Source organism: Equus przewalskii, chromosome 25 (genome assembly GCF_037783145.1).
Source record: "Equus przewalskii isolate Varuska chromosome 25, EquPr2, whole genome shotgun sequence".
Lineage (NCBI taxonomy): Eukaryota > Metazoa > Chordata > Mammalia > Perissodactyla > Equidae > Equus > Equus przewalskii.
In genome coordinates this window covers 42,489-63,851 of record NC_091855.1, presented here as the reverse complement: position 1 = coordinate 63,851, position 21,363 = coordinate 42,489, and the positions used below count along the sequence as shown (strand labels likewise).

The 21,363-nt window shown below is 40.3% G+C and overlaps 1 long non-coding RNA gene across 1 annotated transcript in view; it reads right to left on the bottom strand.

Annotated features, from left to right (window-relative positions):
• The window catches only part of LOC139079262 (uncharacterized), a 28,045-nt gene extending 7,001 nt beyond the window's left edge, over positions 1-21,044 (bottom strand). Inside the window, exons 1-3 of the long non-coding RNA XR_011532721.1 lie at positions 18,432-21,044; positions 5,785-8,139; positions 666-732 (exon numbers count right to left, since the gene is read on the bottom strand). This is a non-coding gene — a long non-coding RNA (uncharacterized lncRNA). The remainder of the gene's footprint in view (positions 1-665; positions 733-5,784; positions 8,140-18,431) is intronic.
• Between the last annotated feature and the right edge of the window lie 319 nt (positions 21,045-21,363).

Below are 21,363 nucleotides of genomic sequence, written 5' to 3'. Positions count from 1 at the left end.
TCTTTTAATAAGTCTCATTGTGAAGATTCCACATAGCAAACCACGCAGCGCAGCTTGGAGGCAAACATCGGGCATGTGTGATCTCGCTGGAAGAGAGACAAATGGTGATGCAAGGAGCTCCATCGAGGGACTGCTGACAAGAAAATGGCATTTGCAAACTGACACATCTGTCAGGGTGGAGAATATTGGCACCTGTCATGCAATTTCAGTCATGACTTTTAATAAAGCTGCTTTCCCTTAGGTAAAATTGGAACTTGACTGTAATATTAGCTGCGAGCACGTCTTGTTTTCCCCTTCAGAGCGCTTTTGTACGTCAGGCGGTTCAAATGAGTCTTAAAGCGGAAGTAATGATGTTTACCAGCTTTTCCCCTGTCTCCCCAGAACTCTGGATTTGAAAAAGATGTTGCACTGAGTTTTTTTTTTGTCTTTCTTTCTTTCTTTTGCAAAAATGTCTCCTTTTGCCAATGAATGCTGGTTTCCGCATAGACTTTCATACAGTTCGGCTCACCCTTCTCCCCACCATCCCTGAACTCCCTCTGCCCCTCGCCTCCGCCTCTGACTGGGTTGTTGTTTGAGTGAATTTAGCCCGAGGAAGTATGTATATAATAAAAAATCGGTTGGGATTTGTTGGCTGTCAGTCAATAAATCAGTCAGAGTTTAATTACCAGGCAAGTGATGGGCTGTGGTGACAGGCACCAGCTCCAGTGGAGAGGATTTCTTTTGGGGCAACCACTACAAAAAAAAAAACCCTAAAAATGAGGTTACTTTGAATGTGTGTGTGTGTGAGAGAGAGAGAGACAGACAGACGCAAGGAGAAGCTAAGAGACAAAATCGAAAAGCAAAAAGTTGAGTGAAAAGCCAAAGAGAAATGAAAAGTTAAGGAACTCCACTGCTGCCGTCAACCCTATCAAAACTGGAAATCTCACTTCCTACCAAAGCTATCGGAAAGAATTACTGTATAAAAAAATGACATAATGCGTTAAATGCTGTTTCACACAGTAGGAATCAAGTGTGTTTTCTCCCTTATTAACGTTCCCACAAACAATGAACCATTTCTTTCCCACCCCTCCCAGCCCCCGAACACCACTTTGGAGCAAGATTCCAGGTTAAGAGACCCTACTACAGATTCAGGATTATTGGGGTGGGGGGAATATTCTTTTCTTTTTTTCTAAAGGCAATTCACACTCAAATAGATTTTATTTTTGACTAGTTATAGGAAATGTCATCTTCTACCTGTCATGTGTCATGAAGCTGTATGTGAAGATGCTGCAGGGTATTTTGACTGAAGGGATGTTCTATTTTCTTTTAACCGTTCTCCAGTGGTATGTCTCAGTTTGTTTATTTGAAATTCTTAGATCATTTTAAGGAATTGTGGGGATCTCTGACTCAAGGTAGTATATCCACTACTCAGAGAACCCCTCTCGGCTGGTGTAGGAGAGGAAGGGAGGCATCGGGCTGTGCTGAGAATCTGGGATGGTGGAGGAGGCCCAGAGTATAGATCCTTTTCTAGAATTTAAATTCCATTGAATTTTACCAGAGTATCCTGGATCTTTTCCTCCTTTCTGGAATTCTTTTAGAATTATACAAAAGCATGAGATTTTTATAAATATATCATAAAGGTTTAAGACAAAAAAAGATCAGGCAGGATGAGCTGTGAAGATATATGAAAAAAAAAAATTATACACAGCACCAAAGCAAAATCAGCAGGCTTGTGGCTTTTGCCAATTCTCTGTGAAGAAAATATTTGGCATTTTGCCTAAAATCTTGGCAGCAAACAACAGCCATTCCAGCTTAAATTGATATTAAAAAACAAAACCAAAAAGGAAAACAAAACAAAACCCTATACCCCTGGGCCAGAAAATTGCCTGTGACCTGAGTCCTGGAAACCTATAAACTAGAGCCAATTCCCCCACTTCCATTTGCCCTGGCTTGAATCCTTTCTAGGCCTCAGTTTACCCAGCTTGCCTCTCAAATGCCAACGCTCTTGGGGACCAATAAATTCCTCTATGGTTTCAGTTCAGGTAGCAAGTGATCAATTTCAATAAACTTAAGAATGAGCAGGCTTTGTTTAAATGTCTGTTAAAACAAATTTTATGACTGCTTCAGGGCTGTATCAGATAGCCCACCATGTCCACATACCCCATAAAACATGTCACCAGGCTTCCCGAATATGTCAGGTTAAGAGAACCAGAATCTTTCCTGGAGCATTTCTTTTTTGAATGTCTCACCCCATATGAACAACCTTTAAGTCCAAACCTAATGGGACATTGTAACCAGAAGAACTAGAATTAGAAGAAATAATAGTGGTATTGTCTCAGAGAAAAAAGGAAGATCGTGAAGTGGAAAAAAGCGAAATACTATTTTAAATTAGCCAAAAGGAGCTTCATTCTCTATGGTCTGACATTTTGCAGTGTCAAAAAACTGCCTGCATTTTCAACCCATCAGGATTCCTGCGTTCAAAGGAAAGGCAGAGACAATCATCCAGCCACAACTGGATTATAATCCAATGCTTACCAAGAAGGTAAGACAAACCTAAACAAGCCTTAACAACAAAAAGACAGGCGGGTCCCTCTTTTAAGCCCACTATTTCTGTTGAGTATCATTTATGTGCATCTTCAAATAAAAGAGAAAAGCAAACACTGAAACAGTTATTAAGTGTGGAGCTTTCCACTGCTTCCAAGCGATCACTATCATAGAGAGATGTCTATGGCGACTCTCTGTGCAACATCCCTCATTGCTATTGTTGTTGAAATAACCCTGGGGTTTCAGAAATGAGTAAAAATTAAACTACATCTTTATATTATCTTATTTTTAAAGATCTCCAGGAATGGGATATTCACAAAAGGAATAACACTCTATTATGGTGCCCTAAAACCCTTCACCACTTTATATTCAAAGTGCTGCACTAGGAGCTCGTTTCCTCTTGTTCTCTAAAGAGAGAGAGCAGAGATTTCACTTACATGCTGTGTTTTTAATTTTTATAGACCAGCTCACTAGCACAGGATGAAAGATTTGCGCAAAAATGGGTGTGGAAGTCACTGTTGCCAACAAGTCCCTGCTGGCGGATTGTTCCCCGGCAGCAAGCTCCTTTGTGCCCAGCACTCCTGTTGTAGTTGTTAGCACATGCTCCTACATTCACTCACACACGGATCCCTCATTCATTGGGGCAGACCACACATTTTGACTAAAGACCTCCTTAAGCTCTAGGCAGATATTCAAAAAAAGGAAGGCAAGGCCCCTGCTTTAAAAGAGCTGGCCTTCTCATGGGGATAGACTGAAAACAAACAAACATGTAAGCAAGAGAAACATCAGATGGTGATGAGTGCTATGTGGAAAATGAAAATAACACCCAATAGAAAGCCCCTTTGGTTTTCTGGTCAGGAAAGATGTCTCTGAAGAGGTGACATTTAAGCAAAGGAGCCAGGTGAGTGAAGGTCAAAGCAAGAACATTCCATGCAGAGGGGACATCTTGGAACCTTGGGAAAGGAAATGAAGGCTGGCGTTTTTGAAGTGTAATGAACAAAGGCAATGTGACCGGAGACGAGTTAGGACAGGCAGGCGGGAGGAAGACCATGTAGGGTCTTGTACCCATGGCAGCAGTTTACATTTTCTGCTAGGTTTAACAGCAAGCTATTGTAGGGTTTCAGAATGAAGACTGACATGATTTGATTTGAGTTTTAAAAGCATCACTCTAATGTCTATTTAAGTGGCCAAAAGTAGAAACAAGGAGACCAAAGAGGGGATATTGCAATAGTCCAGGCAAAAGATGGCTTGTGGCTTGGGCTGGGATGACTGTAAAGAGATGATGATAAGTGGATAGACCCAGGACTTATCTTGAATTAGTCAACAGGAACTGCTGATGTATTGCATGATGCTGAGAGATAGAGAAGTATATCCTTCAGTATGAGTGGGCTATACTGTGTGACACACAGCACCAAAATCTTAATGGCTTAGAACAACTTAGATTAACTCCCCCTCCATGCTCCATGTCCATGGCAATTCAGCAGGGACTTTGTTCCACATTGTCCCCACTCAAAGACCCAGGTTGATGGAGACGCTGCACTTGGAATGTGGCTGCTTGCTGAATTAGGATTAAAAGAATACAGACAATCGTGCACTGACTTGTAAATGCTTCTACACAATGGTGACACCTGTCACCTCTACTCACAGCTCATTGGTAAGGATCATTTGGTCAAGAGGAGGGAAAAGTAGAGTTATTCTCTGTGGAAAACAGTGGAGGGAAACCGGGTATTGGGGAACATAGCTAATATTGATCACAGGAGGTGTCAAGGGCAATGCCTCCATTTTTGATTTGAGTAATGGCATAGATGGGGCCGCCATTTCTTGACTGGGAGATGAGGGGAAGAGCTCTTGTAATCCTTCACCATGATTATAGCTGTTGGTTCAACACTCATCTTGCCAGAGACAGTGCAAGCTCCATACTCCCCAGGTCACTACTGTCCTAGACTCTATGAACCCAGCACCATGACTTGAGTATAATATTTGGTGATTTTATGAATGAATTAATGAAGCAAAGAACAAGTCATTAAGCCTTTTTATTTTTCACTTTCCAAGGGTGGCAAATGATTGTATTTTCAACCTTCCTGTCTGAAGTCAACCCAGAAGTCCACGTTTAAGCCTGTATTATAAGCCAGGGCTCAGCTGCATGGGCTGATTCACACAGGAGGGGTTAACAGCTACATACTTTCCCCAGCTGTCATTTGGCTGTGATGAAGATTCGTGCTCTAGTTCCTGATATCTCCATAAGTTTTGGCAACTTATTTGAATGCTTCAGATTACCTACCTGGTCACCAGCTTACTTCTCAGTTTTTGAGTTAGCTGCACTTTCAACTCCAGCTAAGGGACACTTTGGTCAGCCAAGGCATTCTGACACTATCCTATGAGCCATTGGAGGTATGGACCATTTTTAAGTGAAGAATTGGCATGAACTGTGTGCTGACTGGAAACTCCTGAGGGCTGGTGCTATATTCCTTGAATCTAAGCATTCCCAACACCAATCAGAGTAATGGTCACACATAGGCACACAATAAAAACTTGACATGTGAATTACTGAGCAAATGAATGAACACATGGATGATTGAATGAGGTTTAAAAAGACTAATGTTGTGGCAGTAGCAGGTTTAATTGGAGGAGGTACAAACTTGTGACAGAAAAAACGGCCCTGTTGGAAGAGTCTAGAGGTGAATTTATAATGCCAAGATACCGTCTGTCTCAGTTCAGTGAGTCCCTGGCTGAAAATGAGTGATATTTAAAATTGCAACTCAATATTCCTTCTGATTCAATGTCAGTGCGACTTGTTAGAAAGACACAGGACAAGATTTAAAGAAATAACTTGTAAAAAATTTATATAGAGAGATAAATAAAGTTATGTCATCAGAATTACTAATACCTGACTCCCCATGCAACAGTAACTCTGAATTCCAACAGTATATAATTTGATCTAATGAAAACATGCATTGAGTACAACTTTAAGATGATAAGGCATATGGTTTTCAAACCCTTTTTAAATCTGTGATATCAATTTAGGCACCTGCTCAAGACACCCAAACTACACTTTTGGCATATAGGAAATACTAAACTCCACTTAATTTTCCAGTGGTATATTAACATGGAGTTGTTTACTTGCAAGAACAGAAACACAACTAAACTAGCTTAGAGGAATGCAAGTGCTCATATGAACAAACCACAAGCAGGACAGGACACAGCTGGAAAGGTTGTGTGCAGCTGAGCTTTGAGGATGGCTGAGACCAGGTTCTCACACACCATCAGCTTCTCTCCTTGTCTCCCACTCAAGTCCGCTTCCTTCTGTATGTTGACTCTGTTCCTTCACATGACAGATCAGCTTCTTTCACAGTAAGGAAGACATGGCAGCCAACAGCCCTAGACTCTGATGTCTCCTCTAGGGAGGAACTCAATCCCTTTTCCAAGCTCTAATTGGATGGCAAAGCAAGATGTAGATCATCTGTCACCTGGAGATGAGACGGAAAGTGATTGGCAGCTTTTACTGAAACCACAGGGCTGTGGCTCTTCATCAGTGGTAGGAGCAGCTCTCTGAAGAAGAATGGGGTTGTTTCCAGAGAAGAGAGCCTAGGCACTCATTCTTCCACCATCTCTCTATGCTGTAAACCTTCAGGAGGCTGCTGCTGCTGCTGTTTACTCTGCTGGGGTTGTTTTTTATTTTTAACCCCCACTGTATGAGTGAGAGAATGAGCTTGTATTCGCTTGTTCAGGCCGCCATAACAAAGCACCGCAAACTGGGTGGCTTCAACAACACAGATTTATTCTCTTACAGCACTAGAGGCTGGAAGTCCAAGATCACGGTTTCAGCAGATTTGGTTCCTTCTGACGCTGTGAGGGAGAACCTGTTCCAGGTCTTTCTCCTAGTTTCTGGTGGTTTGCTGGCAATCTTTGGTGTTCCTTGGCTTATAGATACACCCCCTTGATCTTTGCCTACATCTTCACCTGGCACTCTCCTTATGTGCATACACATCCAAATTTCCCCTTCTTATAAGGACACCAGTCATATTGGATTGGGGCCCACTCTTGTGACCTCATTTAAACTGAACCTCTGCAAAGACCATGTCTCCGAATAAGGTCCAACTCTGAGGAGCTAGGAGTTAGGAGCGCAACATATCCTCTATTGGGGGGAGGGGGGACACAATTCAACCCATTACAGAGGGCGAGGACATTTTGCTCAATGAAATGGGTGGACTTCTTGAGAGTGAACATCACTCGGTCTCTAACTCAGTTCTTCTTAAATCCCTTTCACTTGCTAATTTCTTGTGTTCTTAGCATTGCTATCTGTGTTTTAGTTTTTCTTTTTTAACTAAAGTTAAAATTGTCTATTTGCATTTAACTCTGGCAATACAAATGTAAACAACTTTACTTTTCTTGACTGTTACCAAATAATAAGTAATTACACATTTTTTATTGTAGACCTATGGACAATCAACATACAAATTCTTTATTTAGAATTTTTTCAACCAAATTAGTTTTTCTTTAGCATATTTCTCAAAAGGAACATTGGCTACTTCCCCATCTAGTTACTAAAATAATTCTCAATAAACACAATCACTGCAGTATAATATGTTAAAAACCGTTTCACACATTGCAGTAATCAAGTACTGGATCCCCTTTTGAATGTTACGTCTTCCATGTTACATCACAATAGGTATTAAAGAAAGAGGTTAAGGGAAAAAATGAATGACTAATAAGTGGTATTATTCATTGTTATAATTTGTGAAGGGGAGAAAATTCGGTTTTCAGATGAAAAGGTATCACAATCAAGGACTGATGTGAAATTTTGTTTTAAAATAGCGTCATTTTTTGCCCTGGTCTGTGAAACCATTTGTGCCCTCAGATGAGCCACTGGGAAGACTTGCTGGAGTCTCTGAGCAGAGGAATTCCTGGACACCCAGTTTACCCATTCTGTACTCTCATAAAATGTTCTCAACATGATAAAAATGTGTGTAAGTATATTTTTTTCTTATTTTTTAAATTAGTAAAAAGATAACTGAGTGGGACCCTCAGAATGGTGTAATGAGGAACTTGGCAATTTTCCCCAAAAAGCAATGATGAAACTGCATAAAATTATTAAAACAATTACTTTCACACTATGAAAATTGAGCAAACACATAAATGAATCAAGAAGCATTTATTCAAGCAAAACTACTGAACTCCAGGCAGGGACGATGGGAGTGTCCAGAGTTTTAGCCTAGGGATGCTCCCATCTCCCTTTGGCTTTGTTTTACCAGAGCTGAACAAGCTATGAAAACCAGCACCTTTGAACTCTAGGAGACTGCCATGAGTTAGAATGGAGTAGAGAAAAACCCCATGCCTGGAGGTGTTGTGCAAAAGGAATATGAACCTCAGTGCAAACAACTGGGGTTGGATAGCTAACACAGACGGTCTGAGGGTGCAATATCATCAGACTAACCACAGGTTAATCAAGACAATTCTGGAAATGAGAAAGCCAGAGAAGCTCTTAATAAGATTTGACATATTCATGGTGGTCTGGAAGGTTGGGTTTATGCATAAAGTTGTGAGAACCCTAGCCATCTCTTCATCTCTGGCTGAATATGAGGTCTTGAGTACACAAAGAGGTGACAGGAGAAGGCTCTGCAGAAAGTAAAAAGTCAAGGATTTATTTCATTGAGGTCATAATAATTTATATCATTGTGAAATGTCAGTTGTACATTATTATTTGTCTGTCACTATATAAATGTGCCCCTTCACCCCTTGTGCCTTCCCCCCAACACCCTTTGCCTCTGGTAACACCAAACTGTTCTCTTTGTCTGTTAGTTTATCTTCCACTTATGAGTGAAATCATATGGTGTTTGTCTTTGTCTGCTAAAAGCTGGGAATTTTAATGTGTTTCCCAACCAACACTCAGATCCATTGTCAAGGGGTAGAAGGCTCACCTAATCAAGGTTCTTATGGGCAACATCTGGCCATTCATCAGCTGACCACTAAGCTATGGTGACCCAGAAGTGATTCTATGAAGCCAGGCTTAGAAGAGAAAAAAAGAATTAAAAAAAAATAATAAACTGGTCAGAGACATCAGCATCTCCATGTTGCAAAGGAGACACATTACAGAATTAGTCAAGTCAGTACACAAAAGCAACAATTATCAATTCCTGGAGGAGCAGGAGATCTAAATCCAGAGTTGGTGCAATATTATCTAAAATGTCCAGTTGTCAACAATAAAAAATGAGACCTGCAAAGAAATGGGAGAGTGTGAACCATACATGGGGAAAAGTCAACAGAAACTGTTTCTGGGGGAGGTGAAGATATTGGACTCAGGAAAAAAATACTTAAAAAGAGCTATTATAAATATATTCAAAGATCTAAATGAAACCATATTTGATGAACAAAAATAATGTCTACAATGGCTCTTCAAATAGAGAATCAATAAAGAGAGATTACTTTTTAAAAAGAACATAATAGAAATTCAAGACATAAAGTTTTGAATATCTGAAATGAAAAGTTCCAAAGACAAGCTCAACAGCAAATTGAGTTGTCAGAAGGAAGATTTTGTGACCCTGCTGATAGGTCAACGGAGATTTCCAGTCTGAAGAAACAAAGATAAAAGGAATAAAAATTAACAGAATGTCACAACCTGCTGGGAAAACAATCAAGCATAGCAAGAATACACGTGACTCAAGTTCCAGGAGTATAATAGCTACTTTGAAGGAGAGTAGAGAAAAGGGCAGAAAAGTTCTTTGAAGAAATAATGGCCCAACATTTCCCCAAATGAGGAAAAACCAATCTACAAATCCAAGAAGGTCAACAAACTTCAAGTAGGATAAACAAAAGGAAATTCACATATTAACACATCATAGTCAAGCTACTGAAGGCCAAAGACAAGTAGAAAATCTTGCGAGAAGCAAGAGAAAGAGGACTCATTATGTACAAGGGAACCACAAGTAACTGAAGCTGACTTCTCTTCAGAAACAATGGAGGCCAGATGACATTGAAAATGCATTTTTCTCTTTCTTTTAACTGATTGTAAAGATGATTGCACAAAACAATGATAAAACTGTATTGTTGGACCTATATAAAGATGTAATATATATATGAAAACGGGACAAAGGCAGGGAGGAATGGAGCTATATTAAAACAGTTTCTAAACCTTACTGGAAGTAAATTAATATTAATCTGAAGAGTATTATGTTAAGATGTATATTGTCTTCCCTTGAATAACTACTAAGAAAATAATTCAGGATATTAAGAGAACCAGTAAAATGTTTCTCTGGAAAAAATATATTTAATATAAAAAAGCAGTAAAAAAGGCACAAAAGCACATAAAACATAGGAAACAGTAAAATGGGAGATATAAAGTAAACAATATCGATAATTGAATTAAATTTGAAATGTATGAAGAACTCCAATTGAAAGCTGAGATGGTTGGGGCCAGCTCTGTGGCATAGTGGCTAAGTTCATGTGCTCTGCTTCCTCACCCAGGGTTTGCAGGTTCTGATCTCAGGTGGGACCTATCAGCTCTCATCAGGCCACACTGCAGCCGCATCCCACTAAAGCAGAGCAAGATTGGCACAGATGTTAGCTCAGCAACAATCTTCCTCAGACAAAAAGAGGAAGACTGGCAACAGATGTTAGCTCAGGGCCAATCATGCTCAGGGGGAAAAAAAAACAAAGATTGTCAATCTCAAAACACAACAATATACAACTGTATGCTGTTTACAAGAGACACACTTTAGATTCAAATAGACAAACAGGTTCAAAGTAAAATCATAGTAAATTACACCATGCAAATAGTAACAAAATAGCTGAAGTGGCTGTATCAATATCAGGCAAAATACTCTTTGATGTCAACAACGTCACTAGGGACAAAAAGGAATATTTTATAAGGGGGAAAAGGGCAACTTACATAAATATTTAACAATTATAAACATAAGCATATTTGACAACCCAGCAACAAAATACATGAAGAAAGTCTGACAGAATTAAAGAAGATATAAACAAATTGTCAACAATGGCTGGGGTCTTTAATATGCCATTCTCAGGCTGGGTCCAATGAAGAAAGAGAAAGCTCACAGTAATTTGAACAGGAAACTGTTAATATAAATGACTATTAATTAATACTTACATAAGAAATTAGAATAATGAGAGATTAGCAAGTAAGTAAACAGAACGCTACAGAATATAAGACTAGACATATAAGGAACACTAAACAGGGCTGAGATTGAGGGCCCATGGGAGATCCACTTGACAGGAATGAGATGCAGACCTTGTGGGAGAGGGCAAGGCATTCACTTACTGAAAGGACAGTGCACGTAGGCTGTGAGAATGGATCTTCAAGAAGCCCACCCCCTAGTGTGCTGCGTAAAGCTGTCCATGGGACATCTCACCAGAGATACTTAACTGCAAAACTGCTCAATGGGAGACACACATGGAAGCTGCTGACTAGTGAGAGCTGCTGGCACCAGGCACTGGAGAAGCTCTGAGTGATGCAGGAGCCAAGGAGATACTGCACCACAAAATAACCCAAGGATGGGTGTGTGATTAAAGAGCAAAGATGTATTTACAGAGCAGCCAGAATGAATGAAATTATAGCTGAGTAAATAATTTTTTAACTGTCACACAGTATTCCCAATAATGCAGAGAAAAACTAGATTAAAAAATGAATATGAACAATCTTATCTGCCAATTTGAATGGTGTCACATGTATAGAATAGAGGCACAGACCATATGCTAGGCTATAAAATGACTCAATATATTTAAAAGAACAGAAATAATGTAAAGTTCTCCTATCACAATATAATTGAATTAAAAATCAACAGAAAGAAATGTGGGAAAATCTCAAAGTTTGGAAATTAAACTACATGCTTCTAAACCGCCTGTATGTCAAAGAAGAAATCACAATGGAAACTAAAACTAATTTGAATGAATGAAACAAAAACAACATCCCACAACTGATAAGAAAATGAGGATGCAGAGGAAAGTTTATAGCTGTAACACCTATATTAGCAAAAATCATTTTAAATAAATACCTAATTGTTCACCTTAAGAAGATATAAAAGAAGAGCAAAAAAACCAAAAGCAAGCAGAAGGAAGGAAATGATCAAGAAAAAAGAAGACAGGGAGAGGAGCAGAGCAAAATGGCGGGGTGAGCTGACCTGGGACTCTCTCCCCTCCAAACTACAACAAAGGATTGGAAAAACTGAACTTCAGCCAATAATCCTAATGGCAGACCATCAGAGAACTACAGAAACCAGACCACGGAGGACGGAGAGGCTGCAGATGGCCTTGGAGGAGCTGGAACGGGGTAGGAGAGAACTTCACTCCCTCCTCTAGAGACTGGGATTGCTGCCGTGGGTGAGGGAAGGAGCGGGGAAGGGGCCACGCAACCGGGGATTGTCCAGGACTCTCACCACTGGTACAGTGGAAACCCACTGACAGGGGAAAGCTTCCGTGCCTGGGGACCCTATCAAGCCAGGGCACCGGGAGACCAGAGAACGAGAGCTGATCGGAATCCAGATCGGCCCGCGAGAGAAAGGGCCCCTCCTCCCCAACCTGCGCTGGGTGCCGCCATCTTGCCTGAACGCGGGGAGCTCAGAATATGCAGCTCCGAACCCCCATCTAGTGGTGACAGGCTGTAACTGCAAACAAATACTACCATCATGTGCAAAAACTGCTGCTCTAACATCCAGCAATTTATAAAAGCTCCAGAACAGAAGGAAAACAATAAAAACACATAATTAAGTCCTGAGGACTTGGAAATAGGTAAACTAAGTGAAAATGAGTTCAGAGTAGCTATCATCAAAATGCTCAACGAGTTAGAGGGAAAGAAAGAGAAACAAGTCAATGAGTTCTGGAGTTACTTCACAAAAGAGATTGAAACTATAAAGAAGAATCAAACAGAAATACTAGAGATGAAAAACACAATGGATCAGATAAAACAGAATACGGATTCCCTGAATGCCCGTGTAGACACCATAGAGGAGAAAATTAGCATAATCGAAGATAGATAGGCTGAATGGATCCAGACAGAGGAAGAAAGAGAACTAAGGATTAAAAAGAGTGAAGAAAATATCAGAGAGATAGCAGATTCAATGAGGAGAACGAATTTAAGAATCATCGGAATTCCTGAGGGCATGGAAAAGGAAAATGGAGTAGAAAGTGTGCTTAATGAAATTATAGAAGAGAACTTCCCAAATCCAGGGATTGAGGGAGAAATGTGTCTGGAGGAAGCTTTCAGATCTCCTACATTTGTCAATGCAGAAAGACCTACTGCAAGGCATATAGTAATAAAAATGACAAAAATGAAACACAAAGAAAGAATACTCAGGGCAGCAAGCAAGAAGAAAATAACCTACAAAACAACTCCTATCAGACTTTCAGCAGATTTCTGTACAGAAACCTTACAAGGTAGGAGAAAATGGAGTGACATATTCAAAACTTTAAAAGATAAAAATCTTCAGCCAAGAATACTCTATCCAGCAAAAATATCCTTCAGATATGAGGGAGAAATTAAACCTTTTCCAGACAAACAAAAGTTAAGGGAATTTGTAACCAAAAGTCCTCCACTACAAGAAATCCTCAAGAAGGCTCTCATACCTGAAAAAAGAAAAAAAAGGAAAAAAGGCATCACAAACCACAGAGAAAGGAGACAGATAGATGGAACCAGAATAGGATAGCAAATATTCAACTATAGCATTAGGATAAAGGTAAGGAAACCACCAAAGTAAAGAGGATCTTATCACTCTGACTACAAACTCATAACACGAGTTGGAATAAGAGATGAAAATAATAATTTAGGAGGGGAAGAGGAAAGGGACTAAATCAGTCTAGGCCAAGTAAGAGACCACCAGAGAATAGACTATATTATACATGAGACTCTAAATACAAATTTGAGGGTAGCCACTAAAGTAAAAAACAGAACAGAGCCACAAAATATAAATAAGGAAAAATCCAAGAAACCCAGCATAAGAAATTGCAGAAGTCAATGGGTAGGCTAAAACACACAGGACGAGAAACAAAGGTAGTGCAGGGAAACCAGATAATGAGCGACAGAATGACAGCATTAAGTCCATATGCATCAATAATCACCCTCAATGTAAACGGATTGAACTCTCCAATAAAAAGACACAGAGTGGCAAAATGGATTAAAGAACAAGATCCAACACTTTGTTGCCTCCAGGAAACACACCTCAGACCCAAGGACAAACACAGGCTCAGAGTGAAGGGGTGGAAGACAATACTTCAAGCTAATAGCAAGCAAAAGAAAGCAGGTGTTGCAGTACTTAGAGAAAAGGGATTTCAAAATAAGGCAGGTAAAGACAGACACAGAGGGACAATATATAATGATCAAAGGGACACTTCATCAAGAAGAAATAATGCTTATAAATATCTACCCACCCAACACAGGAGCACCAAAGTTCGTAAAGCAACTATTAACAGACCTAAAGGAAGATGTTAGAAACAACACAATAATAGTAGGGGACCTCAACACCCCACTCACATCAATGGACAGATCATCCAGATAGAAAATCAACAAGGAAATAGTGGAGCTAAATGAAAAACTAAAACAATTGGACTTAATAGACATATATAGAACACTTCATGCAAAAACAGCAGACACACATTCTTCTCAAGTGCGTGTGGAACATTCTAAAGTGTAGACCATATGTTGGGAAACAAGGGAAGCCTCTACAAATTTTAAAAAATTGAAATAATAACAAGCATCTTCTCCAATCATAATGCTATAAGGCTAGAAATTAATTACAAGAAAAAAGCTGAGAAAGGCACAAGGATGTGGAGACTAAACAATATGCTACTGAACAAGCAATGGATCATTGCAGAAACTAAAGAAGAAATAAAAAAATACCTGGAGACAAATGGAAATAACATGCCATGCCAACTCATATGGGATACAGCAAAAGCTGTATTAAGAGGAAAATTCATCACAATACAGACACATCTTAAAAGACAAGAAAAATCCCAAATAAGCAATCTTAAACTACACCTAAGCAAATTAGAGAAAGAAGAACAAACACAGCCCAAAGTGAGCAGAAGGAGAGTAATAATAAAAATCAGAGCAGAGACAAATGCTATTGAAATGAAAAAGGCAGTAGAAAGGATCAATGAAACAAACAGGTGGTTCTTTGAGAAGATAAATAAAATTGACAAACCCCTAGCCAGACTTACAAAGAAAAAAAGGGAGAAAGCTCAAATAAACAAAATCAGAAATCTAAGAAGAGAAATAACAACAGACTCCACAGAAATACAAGAGATTATAAGAGACTACTATGAAAAATTATATGCCAACAAAATGGATAACCTAGAGGAAATGGATAAATTTTTGGACTCCTACAATCTCCCAAAGCTCACTCAAGAAGAAGCAGACAATTTGAACAGAGCAATCACAAGGAAAGAGATTGAAACAGCAATCAAAAACATCCCAAAGAATAAAACCCCAGGACCAAATGGCTTTCCTGGGGAATTCTACCAAACTTTCAGAGAGGATTTAATACCTATCCTTTTCAAGCTATTCCAAAAAATTATGGAGGATGGAACACTTCCTAACACATTCTATGAGGCCAACATCACGCTGATACCAAAGCCTGACAAGGACACCACAAAAAAGAGAACTAGAGGCCAATATTGCTGATGAACATCGATGCAAAAATTCTAAACAAATGTTTGGCAACCAGAATTGAACAATTCATTAAAAGGATCATACATCATGATCAAGTGGGATTCATACCAGGGACACAGGGATGGTTCAACATCCACAAATCAATCAATGTGATACATCACATCTACAAACTGAGCAATAAAAACCACATGATCATATCAATAGATACACAGAAAGCATTTGACAAGATTCAAAAGTCATTTATGATAAAAACTCTGAATAAAATGTGCATTGAAGGGGACGACCTCAAAATAATAGAGGCCATATGTGACAAACCCACAGCCAACATCATACTCAATGGGGAAAAACTGAGCGCCATCCCCCTCAAATCAGGAATGAGACAAGAATGGCCTCTATCACCACTCTTATGTTAACAAAGTACTAGAGGTCCTGGCCAGAGCAATCAGGCAAGAAAATGGAATAAGAGGAATCCAAATAGGGAGGGAAGAAGTGAAACTCTCGCTCTTTGCAGATGACATGATCTTATATATAGAAAACCCCAAAGAATCCATTGGAAAAGTCTTAGAAGTAATCAATAACTACAGCAAAGTTTCAGCGTATAAAGTTAATTTGCATAAATCAGTAGCATTTCTATATTCTAATAACGAACTAACAGAAAAAGAACTCAAGAACACAATACCATTCACAATCGCCACAAAAAGAATACAATATGTTGGGGTGAATTTAACTAAGGAAGTGAAAGACCTATACAATGAAAATTAAAAGGCCTTTTTGAGAGAATTGGATGATGACATAAGGAGATGGAAAGACATTCCATGTACATGGATTGGAATAATAAACATAGTTAAAATGTCTGTTCTACCTAAAGCAATCTACAGATTCAATGATATCCCAATCAGAATCCCAATGACATTCTTTACAGAATTAGAACAAAGAATCCTAAAATTCATATGGGGCAACAAAAGACCCCAAATTGCTAAAGCAATACTGAGAAACAAGAAGAAAACTGATGGCATTGAAATCCCTGATTTCAAAACATCTTACAAAGCTATAGTAATCATAACAGCATGGTACCAGTACAAAAACAGGCACACAGGTAAATGGAACAGAACTGAAAGCCCTGAAATAAAACCACACATATATGGACAGCTAATCCTCAATAAAGGAAGCTGGCCTAGTGGTGCCGTGGTTAAGTTTGCACATTCCTCTTTGGTGGCCCAGGGTTGGCCAGTTTGGATCCTGGGTGTGCAGATGGCACCACTTGGCAAGTCATGCTGTGGTAGGCATCCCACATATAAAGTAGAGGAGGATGGGCACAGATGTTAGCTCAGGGCCAGTCTTCCTCAGCAAAAAGAGGAGAATTAGCAGCAGACTTCAGCTCAGGGCTAATTTTCCTCAAAAACAAATAAATAAATAAAAAATAAAGGAACCAAGAACATAGAATGGAGTAAGGAAAGCCTCTTCAATAAGTGGTGCTGAGAAAACTAAGGAGCCACATCTAAAATAATGAAAGCAGACCATTATCTTTCTCCATAGACAAAAATAGACCCAAAATGGATCAAAGACTTGAGTGTAAGACCAGAAATTATAAAACTTCTGGAAGAAAATATAGGCAGTACACTCTTTGTCATCAGCCTTAAAAGGATCTTTACATAGTGTCCACTCACACAAGGGAAACAAAAGAAACAATAAACAAGTGGCCACGACTTCATCAGACTAAAGAGCTTCTGGAAGGCAAAAGAAACCAAGATCAAAATGAAAAAACAACCCAGGAACTGAGAGAAAATATTTGCAAATCATACATACGATAAGGGATTAATCTCCGTAATATATAAAGAGCTCACACAACTGAACTATGAAAGAATAAATGACCCAATCAATAAGTGGGCAGAGGATATGAACAGGCATTTTTCCAAGGAAGATATACAGATGGTCAATAGGCAGATGACAAGGTGCTAAACATCACTAATCATCAGGGAGAGACAAATCAAAGCTACAGTTAGATATCATCTTACGCCTGTTAGAACAGTTACAATCACCAAGACAAAAAAATAACAAATGTTGGAGAGGTTGTGGAGAAAAGAGGACCCTCATCTACTGCAGGTTGGAATGCAAACTGGTGCAGCCACTTTGGAAAACAGTATGGAGATTTCTCAAAAAATTAAAAATAGAATTACCATATGACCAAGCTATCCCACTACTGGGTATTTATCCAAAGACCTTGAAATAAACAATACAAAGAGACGTATGCACCCCTATGTTCACTGCAGCATTATTCACAATAGCCAAGATGTGGAAGCAACCCAAGTGCCCAATGACTGATGATTGTATAAAGATGATGTGGTATATATATACTATGGAATACTACTCCACCATAAAAAGGACATAATTGTCTCATTCACAACCATATGGATGGAACTTGAGGGCATCATGTTGAGAGAAATCAGCCACACAGAGAGAGAAAAGACCATATGATTTCACTCATATGTGGAATATAAACAAACTTATGAACAAAGAGAACAATTTAGTGGTTACTGTGGCAGCAGGAGAGTGGGTACAAGGGGTGCAGTGGCACATTGATATGGTGTTTGATAACTACTGATCAAAACTGAAATTTCACAATGTTATAAACTATTTAGACCACAATAATTTTTTTAAAATTAGTTTTTTGTAAAGTTCCAAAAAAGTGAGACAACATGAGTGACGTCAACATCATGGTGGAATTTCCCCCCTTGTCTCTCCCCTCTAAGTTACAGCCAAATGGACATGCACTGACCAACAGAGGATTTCCTATACAGCACTACAGGATGCCTAAGATATCCATGCATTTATACATCTGAAGGTGGGTGGACTCAACCCCCAGTAAGCAGTGGAACTAGGGGAGAAGCCCCCACCACCCTCCCTGAGTGGCAGCAATGTAGGTCGTGGATCTTCACACAGTGGCTTGCACAAGTGGTGAGGACAGCCCAGCTCACATGACTGCCGGTGGAGCACGGATGGTGGTACCCTGGCCTGTGTGACTGCTGGCACAGTGGAGGTGGCCTGGCCCACACAACTGTGAGCAAACGGGGTGGGGGCAGAACAAATAGCCCCTTTGCCCCAGCACTGGCAGGTGGAACCTGTGACCAGAGGCTTCAGGAAACACAGCAGAACTGCTGACCCAGCCCCCATTGGTGGCATCCCGCCCAACACCAGCTCAGCAGCAGCAGGAGATACATATAATTCTCCAGGTCCCTGGCAGGGATAGTGACATCTGTGAAACCAGCACCCCTGGCAGCAGTGCAACCAGCACCTTCAGACAACCCAGGACAAGCATCATCGGTCATGATGGGGCAGCAGCACCCACGCCTATGGGAGCCAACAGAAAGCCAGTGGGGTCTCAAATAAACCAGCTTCTCTATACCTGGAAGACCTAGAAAAAGAACAAACAAAGCCCAAAGTCAGGAGAAGGAAGGAAATAATAAAAATCAGAGCATAAATAAATGAAACAGAAAGTAGAAAAAAATAGAAAGGATCAATGAAACTAAGAAGTGGTTCTCTGAGAAGATAAACAAAATTGACAATTTCTCAGCCAGACTCAGAAAAAAAGAGAGAAGACTCGAATAAATACAATCAGAAATTAAAGAGCAGTAACTACAATGGACACTGCAGAAACACATTGGATTACAGAAGAATACTATGAAACACTATATGTCAACAAACTGAATAGCCTTGAAGAAATGGATAAATTCTTAGAACCATATGACCTCCCAAAACTGAATCACGAAGAAATAAAGAATCTGAATACACCAATCACAAGCAGAGCTTGAAACTGTTATCAAAAGCCTCCCAAAGAAAAAGTCCAGGACCACACAGCTTCTCTGGTGAATTCTACCAAACATTCAAAGAAGATTTAATTCCTATGCTTCTCAAACTATTCTGAACAATTGGGAGGATGGGACACTTCTGAATTCATTTTCTGAGGCAAACATTATCCTGATATGAAAACCAGACAAGGACAACACAAAAAAGGAAAATTACAGGCCAGTATCAGTGATGAACATAGACGCAAAAGTACTCAACAAAATATTAGGAAATTGAATACAACAATACATTAAAAGGATCATACACCACGATCAGGTGGGATTTACTCTAGGGGTACAGAAATGGTTCAACATTAGCAAATCCATCAATGTGATGTATCACATTAACAAAATGAAGACTGAAAATCACATGATCATCTCAATAGATGGAGAGAAAACATCTGACAATTTCTAACATCCATTTTTGATAAAAACTCTCAATAAAATGGGTATAGAAGGAAAGTACCTCACCATTACAAAGGCCATATATCACCAACCCACCACCAAGATCATATGCAATAGTCAAAAAGTGAAAGCCATTCGTCTGAGAACAGGAACAAGACAAGGGTGCCCACTCTTGCCACTCTTCTTCAACATAGTACTGGAAATTTTAGCCAAAGCAGTAAGGCAAGAAAAAGAAATAATAGGTATGCAAAAAGGAAAGGAACAATTAAAACTGTCACTATTTGCGGTTGACATGATTCCATATATGGAAAACTGTAAAGACTCCAACAAAAAACTATTAGAAATAATCAACAAATACAGTAAAGCTACAGGGTACAAAATCAACATTCAAAAATCATTTCAAGTTCCGTCAGAGAGCACGGTGAGAAGCGGACCACGGCCTTGTCACCGGGGGCCCTCCAGGCCCTCCGGCCTCAGGCCAGTGGGTGGGCTGTGGGGCCCGGGGCCAGACCGTAGCGGGCTCTGTCCTGCAGAGACCCAGAGCCTTCGCCGCGGCTGCCCACGGGCCGGGCCGACCTTAAAGCAGGAGCGACCCTCTCACCCCAGCCCCACCTCCACATCGTAATGGCGGCAGCCTCTCATGGGCCAGACTCTGCCGACCCCTATCTCCCTGCCCAACCTTGCTGGGCCGCGGCGAAGCCCCCGCCGAGCCGCCGAGGACGCGGTGCCTTTGGGCGTCGGGCATGGCAGGGCAGACGAATGGCGGCGGCTCGAACACAGAGGAGGGCCGTTAGGTGGCTCTGCTGGACTCGGGCTGGGCCACCCGTAGGCCTTGGAGCCGCGCAGATCTGGGACATGGCGGTGACCACTCTGTCCCAGTGGGACGAGATCTCCCCTCATCTGGAGGACGCCGGACAAAGGCTTTAGGGGCCCTGAAGGTGAGGCGTCCCGGTCATGACGGTGGAAGGGTCGGCGGTCCCTCTGGCTTTCGGTCTCGGTTCTGTCAGACCTTGACCTTGGAAGACAGAAATGGTAGGAAAAGACCACGTTTGGCCCACAGGAAGTGACCGCCACCCTTTGGGAAGATTTACTGGCCGTTTATGGAAGGCCTGTGTATATAATATGAAAAAGCTGCTCTCAACTTTCCCCTCAACCTTTCAGAAGAAAACTTTTGCTACATCTAGGCCTTCTAGATGTAAAGAGGTTGCCGACGTATGATAAAGTAGAGTTAGAAAATCACACGTCTTGTAAAATGCCCGTTTGTTTTCAAAAACATCATAGAAATGTCTTCTGGAAATGTCTTTTTGAAATGGAATTGTTAGACCACTGCTGGAAACGACAGCAGGAGCGACGCACGTCCATGGTTGTGCAGTGGGTTAGAGGAGTGGCATGGAAGACCTTGAGGAAGAAGAGACGAAGGCTCGGTGCCAGAGTGGTCATATTTGGAACACGTTTTCATTTTATAACCATTGTTTTGTGTGTACATTTTATTCCTCGCTACTGTATATGTAGTTGACAGTGCTAAGTACTTTTTTGCAATATCTAGTCTTTCTAGATGTTCTGAAGTGCCTGATATATGTTAAAAGTAGAGGTAGTAAAAAGACATTTTTGTACATATCTTTTTAAGATTCTTATGAAATACTGTTTCTTTGGGGGGAATGGCCAGACCACCCATTTGAACAGTGCACGTTGTGTTTGTGCGCTGGTTCCAGGGGAGAGGGAAGTGCAAAGAGCTCTATGCCAGTGTGTTGATAGTGAGCAGGATTAACCATTGTCCCTGATGTTCCTGCATTTTGTTTTACTTTGCTGTGAATATAATGTATATAACGGACCAATGAGTCCTAATTTACAACATCTAGTCTTTCTAGATGTTAAAGAGGTTGCCAGTGTATGACAAAAATAGAGTTAGTAAACTAATACATTTTATACACTTTGTGTTAAAATTCCTAGGAAAGATTGTCTCCTGAAAACCTGAGC